The sequence below is a fragment of the Peromyscus leucopus genome, unplaced genomic scaffold, assembly GCF_004664715.2.
Source record: "Peromyscus leucopus breed LL Stock unplaced genomic scaffold, UCI_PerLeu_2.1 scaffold_753, whole genome shotgun sequence".
NCBI classification, from domain to species: Eukaryota; Metazoa; Chordata; class Mammalia; order Rodentia; family Cricetidae; genus Peromyscus; species Peromyscus leucopus.
In genome coordinates, this window is record NW_023505677.1 from 154,615 (window position 1) to 163,464 (window position 8,850).

At 41.0% G+C, this 8,850-nt stretch overlaps 1 long non-coding RNA gene across 1 annotated transcript in view; it reads right to left on the reverse strand.

Moving 5' to 3' along the window:
• Positions 1–1,882, reverse strand: part of LOC119086131 — a 52,507-nt gene extending 50,625 nt beyond the window's left edge. Inside the window, exon 1 of the long non-coding RNA XR_005090692.1 lies at positions 1,862–1,882. This is a non-coding gene — a long non-coding RNA (uncharacterized LOC119086131). The remainder of the gene's footprint in view (positions 1–1,861) is intronic.
• Between the last annotated feature and the right edge of the window lie 6,968 nt (positions 1,883–8,850).

Genomic DNA, 8,850 nt, shown 5'->3' on the forward strand with positions numbered 1-8,850 from the left:
GCATGCTGCCACAGTCTGTGTGTGTGCATGCTGCTCATGTGTGTCATGCTGCCACTGCTGTGTGTGCATGCTGGTCTGTGGTGCATGCTGCACAGTCTGTGTGTGTGCTGCCACATCTGTGGTGTGCATGTTGCACAGTCTGTGTGTGTGCATGCTGCACAGTCTGTGTGTGCATGTGCCGTGTTGTGTGTGTGCATGCTGTCACAGTCTGTGTGTGCATGCTGCACGTCTGCTGTGTGTGCATGCTGCACAGTCTGTGTGTGCATTGCTGTGTCTGTGTTGCATGCTGCTTGTGTGCACCCAGTCTGTGTTGTGCATGCTGCACAGTCTGTGTGTGTGCATGCTGTCACAGTCTGTGTGTGTGCATGCTGCCACTGTCTGTGTGTGCATGCTGCCACTGTGTGTGTGCATGCTGCCACAGTCTGTTGTGTGCTGAGCTGCTGCACAGTCTGTGTGTGTGCATGCTGTCTGTGTGTGTGAATGCTGCCACAGTCTGTGTGTGTGGCATGCTGCACAGTCTGTGTGTGTGCATGCTGCTACTGTCTGTGTGTGTGAATGCTGCCACAGTCTGTGTGTGTGCATGCTGCATTATGTGTGCATGCTGCCACAGTCTGTGTGTGTCATGCTGCCACAGTCTGTGTGTGTGCATGCTGTCACTGTCTGTGTGTGTGCACGCTGCACAGTCTGTGTGTGTGCATGCTGCCACAGTCTGTGTGTGTGCATGCTGTCACAGTCTGTGTGTGTGCATGCTGTCACAGTCTGTGTGTGTGATGCTGTCACAGTCTGTGTGTGTGCATGCTGTCACAGTCTGTGTGTGTGCATGCTGCTGCTGTCTGTCACTGTTGTCTGTGTGATGCTGCTGCATGCTGTGTGTGTGTGTGTGCATGCTGCACTGTCTGTGTGTGTGCTGCTGTCACAGTCTGTGTGTGCATGCTGTCTGGTGTGCATGCTGTGCTGTCTGGTGTGTGCATGCTGCACAGTCTGCGTGTGTGCATGTCTGTGTGTTGCATGCTGTGTATGTGCTATCTGTGTGTGTGTGCATGCTGCCACGTCTGTGTGTGTGCATGCTGCACAGTCTGTGTGTGCATGCTGCCAAGTGTGTGTGCATGCTGCCACAGTCTGTGTGTGTGCATGCGCCACTGATGCTGCGTCTGTGTGTGTGCATGCTGCCACAGTCTGTGTTGTGCCACAGTACAGTCTGTGTGTGTGCATGTGTCTGTGTGTGTGCCTGCCCACAGTAGTGTGTGCATGCTGCACTATCGTGTGTGTGCATGCTGCCATAGTCTCTTATGCTCATATGCTCATTTGTCCTGTTATGTTTGGAAGATGCTGTTTCCTTGGAGTCATACACCTATCCATTACCTCTGACTCTTACAACTTTTTAAATAACTTGAGGTAATAATATTAAAAAACATAGAGAGCATGCTGGGTGCAGTGGCTCATGCTTTAATCCTTGCATTTGCAAGGCAGATGCAGGCATCTATGCAAGTTCCAGGCCAGCCTGGTCTACATAGCAAGTTCCAGGCCATCCAGGGCTGCACAGTGAAATCTTGTCTCAAACCAAACCAAACTAAACCAAACCTGTAAGAAGGCTGAGAGCAGAATTAGAGTTAAGGAGTGAGCATGGTTCAGCTGTTAAGTGCATTTCCTGCTCCTACAGAGGACCCTTGTCAGTTCCTCCGTCATTGCAGAGAACACCCACATCCGTGCTCACAACTGCCAGTAACTCCAGTTCAAGGGGAATCCTTTGCCCTTTTCTGGACATGTAGGCACTGGTATGCACACAGTATACATATATACAGGGACTTACACACATACTTTAAGAAAACTAAATCATTAAAAATGTTAAACGTTCACTTACCAGTTCAACAAAAGCAAGTCCTCATAGCTGTGAGCAACAAAAAACACATTCTCAGCAGCAGATTGGGCTATGAAATGATCCCAAACATAGATTGCATGTTCTTCAGGAGAACCATTTTCCTATAAAAAGAAAACAAATATATATTGCATATTGTATCTAGTGATTATCACAGTAATCAGTTAAATCAAATTATATGCTTGCATACATAGCATAAGAATAAGATGGTTAGAGAACATTCAAAGAAATAAAAAAAAGAACTCTGCTGAATATTTAAATTAGGAATAGATTAGTATTAAAACTATTATTAGATTACTGCTAAGCTTAATGAAAATGTAATCTTTATAAACAACTTTTAAAATAAGTGCATATTAAGGGAAATAATCCATGTATACCTGTGATATTAAGATCTACTTAAGCATATTAGAATTATGTAATAGAACATTATGGTGGGTTTTATAAAAATATTTAATGCTATAATATTTAGGTTACATTCTTCTATATTATCATAAAGTACTTATATATATATATCTATATATTACTTGTTTTATGAGATTTTAAATAGTAAACTGAAAAAAGGTATATTCTATTGACGTCATTTAAAGGAATACATGCTTTCTAACAGCATGTTCTATACACATCTATTTCAAGAATCAAGAGAAATCTAAACACATAAATATAGGGGCTTTTAATCTAAGATTTTAAACCCTGGGAAATATATTCTAAAACCTCTATAATAACTTCATTTTACTATATTTATTGCATTAGCATTAACCAGCCTGTGGCAGGCTGGTTAAAGAAAAAAATCTAGATAATATGAAAATACTGATCAAATCATAATTGCTAAGAGTCGATCAGACCATTAAAATGTGTGTGTATCTATTCTTAGAAAAGAATTTCCTAACAACATCATGGATATTGCAAATGAAGAGAATTTACTGACAATTTCCATCTTTAAAAAGATATATATTTGGAGACACAATGCTCTTATATTCTTTCAGCCTTTTCTCCCACAGTAATTCTCTAAGCTATAGGGAGTTGTATAGGAACTGGGCTCCACAACTATGAATTTGATTGGCTGTGGTTTTCTGTAATGGTCTCCATAAAATTACACCAATGTGACTGTCTCAACAAGAGCTGAACAAGGACAACAGCAATAAATAAGTTGAAGAAAAGCCCACAAGGCCTCAATCCTACACAGAGAACTACAGGCAATGGAGGAATACTGAGAGCAGGAGAGATAACCTTCCCTGGGAAGAGCTCATCTGTTGGTCTAATAAAGAACCAATGGCCAATAGCCAGACAGAAGAAAGGATAGGCAGGGCTTGCAGGCAGAGAGAATATAGAGGAGAAATGTGGGAGAGGAGAAGGAAGTAGTCAGAGAAGGAGGAAGACACCAGGGGCCAGCCACCAAGTTACACAGCAAGCCACGGAGTAAGCGTGAGATTTACAGAAGTAAGAGAATGGGAAGAGCCAGAGGGAAAATGTAGTAGAATATTATTTGAAGGTGTGTCACTTTTGTTATGTTGCATTTGTTTAACTCTGTGAAGCTGTGTTTCTGTGCCTGTCTAAAACACCTAATGGTCTAATAAAGAGCTGAATGGCCAAGAGGAAGCAGGAGAAAGGATAGGTGCAGCTTGCAGGCAGAGAGTATATATAGAAAAAGAAAACATGATCCAGGATCTAGCAGCCAAAGAAGGAGGAAGACACAGGGCCAGTCACCCAGCTACACAACAAGCCATGGAGTAAGAATAAGATTACAGAAGTAAGAGAATGGAAAAGACCAGAGGCAAAAAGATAGACAGGATAATTTAGAGTTAAGAAAAGCTGGCAAAAAACTAAGCCAAGCTAAGGATGGGCATTCATAAAGTAAGAATAAGCCTCTGTGTGTGAATTATTTGGGAGATGGGTGGGCCCCCCAAAGAGCAAAAACAACAACACTCACCAGTTGGCTACAACAGCAAATATCAGTCATGAAAACATACATACAAGTAACATCAGAGACTAAGCAGGTTGAATTCAGAAATCACACACACATATACACACACATACACATACTTATTTATGTATATAACAACAATTAGTGAAAGAAGAGGTCATGAATTTGAAAGAGAGCAAAGAGGGTATATGAGAGGTTTAGAGGAGGAAACAGAAGGAAGAATATGATGTAATTATATTATAATCTCAGAAATTAAAACAAATACCTTTTTAAAACATGTATGTTTGGTTTTAGCTCAGCCTGGCCTGGAGCTCACGCTAGCGTGCACTGCTCTCAGACTCAGGGCTGTCTGCTTGCCTCACCCCAGTGCTCGGGTCAAAGGCAGGACTGAACGGCACAGCTCCACCTTACAAGTCTTAGAATCCAGCTGTTGTTCCCTAGTGTCTATCACCACGCACATTTCCTCCCGCAGCACCAAGTGTTGACCGCTGATCATTTCCTTATGGAATATCCCATGGACATTCAACTAACCCAAACCTTCCAGAACCCTCCTGCCGAAATCTGTTTGTGCGCCCACATTCAGCTGAAATCTGAACATCCCTTTTACATCTCCTTCCTTAAATTCCTCATGGAACCAGTCACTTCAATCCTGCCAATCCCGCCTCCAATCCTGTCAGAACCAACCTACTACCCCTCCTTAGCTTCATTTCTTCAAGTGCCTGAAAACAAAGCAACAAAGTCAGAGATAGCACTCTGGCTACTGGTCCTTAGCAGGTGGATGGGAGCATCCTAGCAGTATCTACACTGAACTCACTAGATGTTTATGAGCAGCAATGAGAAGGACTGCTCCAAACTGGCTGTGAGGAAGGAGTGACGGAAGATCAGTGAGAGGAACCCAAGAAACAGAAAAGGACGGTTAGGAGAGCTGCAGGAGTGGAGCAGTGTGACTACTCATGTGTTACTAAGCAAGGGGGAAGTGGCAACCAGGACAGAGATAACTAACAGAAGAGGTTACCTTAATAGAGAAAGATTGTTCAAAGTGATACATAAATTCCCTTTTGAAGTACTAGTAGTATATAATTAAATAGCTTTAACAATCAAAGCATTATTTTTGTCTTGTTGATTGAATTTTTTCTTTGACAGTTTCACACACACATATGTGCACACATATGCTCACACACATAGGGACGCACATACATGCTGCGAGTATGTGTGCATGTGCACGTGAGCACGCAAGCACACGCAAACACACACACACACACACACACACACTCATACACACTGCATTCTGTCCACTCTCACCTCTTCTTACCTCCCTCTCACCCCGGCACCATCCATTTTCTACAGGTTCCTTTCCCATGTTCATGCTTTGTTTTATTTTGTGATCCATTGATTTTAAGTAGGTCCATATGTGTGGCCATGAATGGAAGTATCCATTGGAACCGAGGGGCTCACTTCAGTACACAAGTGAAGATAATAATTGTCTCCCTCAGCATCCAACAGCAGCTAACAATTCAGCAGGGAGGGATGGGGTCCCATGAGCCTCAACCTAATCCACTTCTGCTGTTGATACACGCAGTTTAATGTAGGCCTAGTGCCCTCAATTGCAGCTAGTGTGAGATCCAGTTTCAACGCCATGTCCTGCATGGAAGATGATGTCCTCCTGCAGGGATGAAGTCCTGCAGGGAAGATGTCCTAGACTGAAGATGTTTGGACTGAAGATGTAGCTGACTGAAGAGAGCACCATTTTCCCCCTCTGGCTCTTCTATTCTTTAGACTCTCTCTCTACAATGTCCCCAAGCCTTGGAGAACTTTAAACATCATTTATTTTAAGAATCTTGAGCAATTAACAGACTTTATTTAATATTCAAAGAACTAATTTTTTTTTTTAAGTTGGAGATTTTTTTAAGACTTATTTATTTATTTATTATGTAATACAGCATATGTGACTGCAGGCCAGAAGAGGGCACCAGATCTCATTACAGATGGTTGTGGCCACCATGTGGTTTGCTGGGAATTGAACTCAGTAACTCTGGAAGAGTAGTCAGTGCTCTTAACTGCTGAACTAATTTTTTAAAAGGCAAGAAAGGAAATAAACCTTTGCCTAAAAGACTTGACTTCTCTATATAACTATCTCAGAAAGTTTTTCGGAAGCTCAGGCTTTCATTTGTTTACTTATTGATACCACCATCATTGGAGCATTTACAAAATCCTGTGAAATGGTTGTAGGTGTCTACAACTGTTATGTATGGAAATTAATACAAAGACCATAGTTCTAAATATATACTTGTGAAATATTACATTACTGACATGATAAAACTAAAGCTTCATTTTTATAAATGAGATGATGCTGCATCTAGGCAAAACAGCATTATTCTAACCTATAGCCCATATTGTGCCAATAATCATGTTAAGTTTAGAAACTATAATTTAGAGAGTATGTCACTAATAGTACATTTTGAAACAAAACAGATTTCAATGAGAAAAACTTCATAATACAGAAACACAAACAAACAGAATGTATTCGATAGGATTCTCTATGAAGTTACATTTTGTACTGAGTAATTTGTAAGCAGGAGACAGGGTGGAAGATGGTGGTTAGAGCATGGAAACGAACTGAAGGCATGAAAAGCAGTAGGCCCATCAGCTGGAGCTGGCAGGCAGCAGAGAGCACAGGTTCCATGGAGGGGGTGATGATGCCCAGTGCCCAGGACGCAGGCCGACCCCCCGCTGTGCTCTGGCCATCAGCTGCTAAATGCCAAGAAGACACGCTGCAATAACCAAGCCTTATCAACCAGGCCAGATTCTACCCCACCTGAGCACTGTGAGGTCTGCATTTATGATGGAATACCTGAGCTGATAACACACAGAACTATCCAAACAACATTTGCATATTTGTGTAATTATTTTCTAAGGTTAATTAGCTCCTGTAATGCTTTTGCCCTTTGAGACTGCTTACAGTGACAGGTTCACATATTTTCTGAACCACTGCCAAATCTGACAGCTTTTTCTTCAGCTAACCTGTTGCTACAAAGTTATAAAATGAGTGACCCTATAATATATACTTTATACTTACAATTCATTTAAAAAGCAAGATAAAAATGTAATAAATAGAAAGATCTCTTAAAATTCCCATTTTAAAAGTCAATATATAAAGGCATTACACACTGGAAGAGTATTAACATTTCTATGACAACAATCTAATATAAAAATTTATAACTTTAAATTAGCACATGCCAATGTCACTAATTCAGCTATGCCACCCACAGATAGCACCCATAGATGGACATTAATCTGCATCCACTACATCCCTGCCAGCTGCCCCTAGAGCCAGCCTTTATTTCTTTCTATACTGGAGGTTCAACTGGAGAATGAACACTACATGAAATATACATCTGTTTTGTAGACCAAATTTATTTAAAGTTGAAGTTTCTCCTAAAAAACTAAGATGTTCTATTAGGAAAGTATGTACCAATAAAATCCAAATAGGAAGCCAATGATAAATCAGATGGATTAAGACACAAAATGTAATCATTATTTTGTATCCAGCAAAGCCACAGTTACACAAATGAAAGAAAATTCCCAACTCCACAGAATATATCTTTAGGAGAAATGAAACTTAAACATTTTTCATTCTTTAACTATGATTCTGTTGTTTAATACACATAAATTAAAAATTTTACTAGCAGTCACTAGATGAGAGTTTCTATCATGACAGTTAGGGTGTTCGGCCATCCCATCACCAGAGTAGGTCAGCTCAGGCACTCTCTCGACCATTGCCAGTAGTCTATATGGAGGTATCTTTGGGATTTCTGGGGACCTCTCTTGCAGAGATCTAAGGCCAAACCCAGGTGGAGCTCCAGGAGTCCAATCAGCAAGAGAGAGAGAGAGAGAGAGAGAGAGAGAGAGAGAGAGAGAGAGAGAGAGAGAGAGAGAGAGAGAGAGAGAGAGAGCAGAGAGAAGGGATTGTATGACAAAGAGATATCGAGGCCATAATTGGAAAAAGCACAGGGAAAATAGCCAAACTAGCAGAAACACATGAACTGTGAACTAATAGCTGAGGAGCCCCCATGGAACTGGACCAGGCCCTCTGGATAAGTGAGACAGTTGATGAACTTGAACTGTTTGGGAGGCCCCAGGCAGTGGGACCAGAACCTGTCCTTGGTGCGTGAGCTGGCTTTTTGGAACCTAAGGCCTATGCTGAAACACTTTGCTCAGTCTTGGTGCAGGGAGGATGGGACTGGACCTGCCTCAACTGAATGTACCAGGCTGGACTGACTCCCCAGGGGAGACCTTGACTTGGAGGAGGTGGGAATGGGGAGTGAATTGGGGGGAAGGGTGGTGGTTGGGAGGAGAGAAGACAGGGGAATCCAAGGCTGATATGTAAAATAAAATTAATTATAAAATAAGAATATTTATAAAAAATTAAAAATTTTATACTCATGAAAACATTTAATAAAAATATCTGAATATAAAATATATTTTATAAACTACACAAGCTATTATTTTATTTTACTTATTCCATTAAATAAATTTGATTGAAATTTATAACTCATTTCTCCCTATTTTAAACATGCAAACTTTTACAGATTGAACATATTTGGCTTAGCAATTTAAAGGACTAGGCATATATATTATTACAACAAAATTACCAGTAAAGTATGCATATAATGATAACATTAAAAAATCAAAACCATATTTGTTCTCTAAATAATAAGTGGAATCACATGAGGATACCATTATTAAACATTTGGTTCTAAAATGAAATTTTATAAAGTTAAATTTTGAGCTGAATAAAAATAAGAAAGAACTTATTATTCTAGTTAGGGTCTCACTACTGCTGTGATAAAACACCGTGACCAAAGCAACTTCGGGAGGAAAGGGTTTATTTGGCTTACACTTCCACGTCACTGTTCATCATGAGGGAAGTCAGGACAGGAACTCACAGATGGCCAGAACCTGGAGGTCAAGGCCTTGGAGAGGTGCTTCTTCCTGGCTTGCTCCCCATGGGCTTACTAAGCTTGCTTATAGAACCCAGGGCTTCCACCAGCCC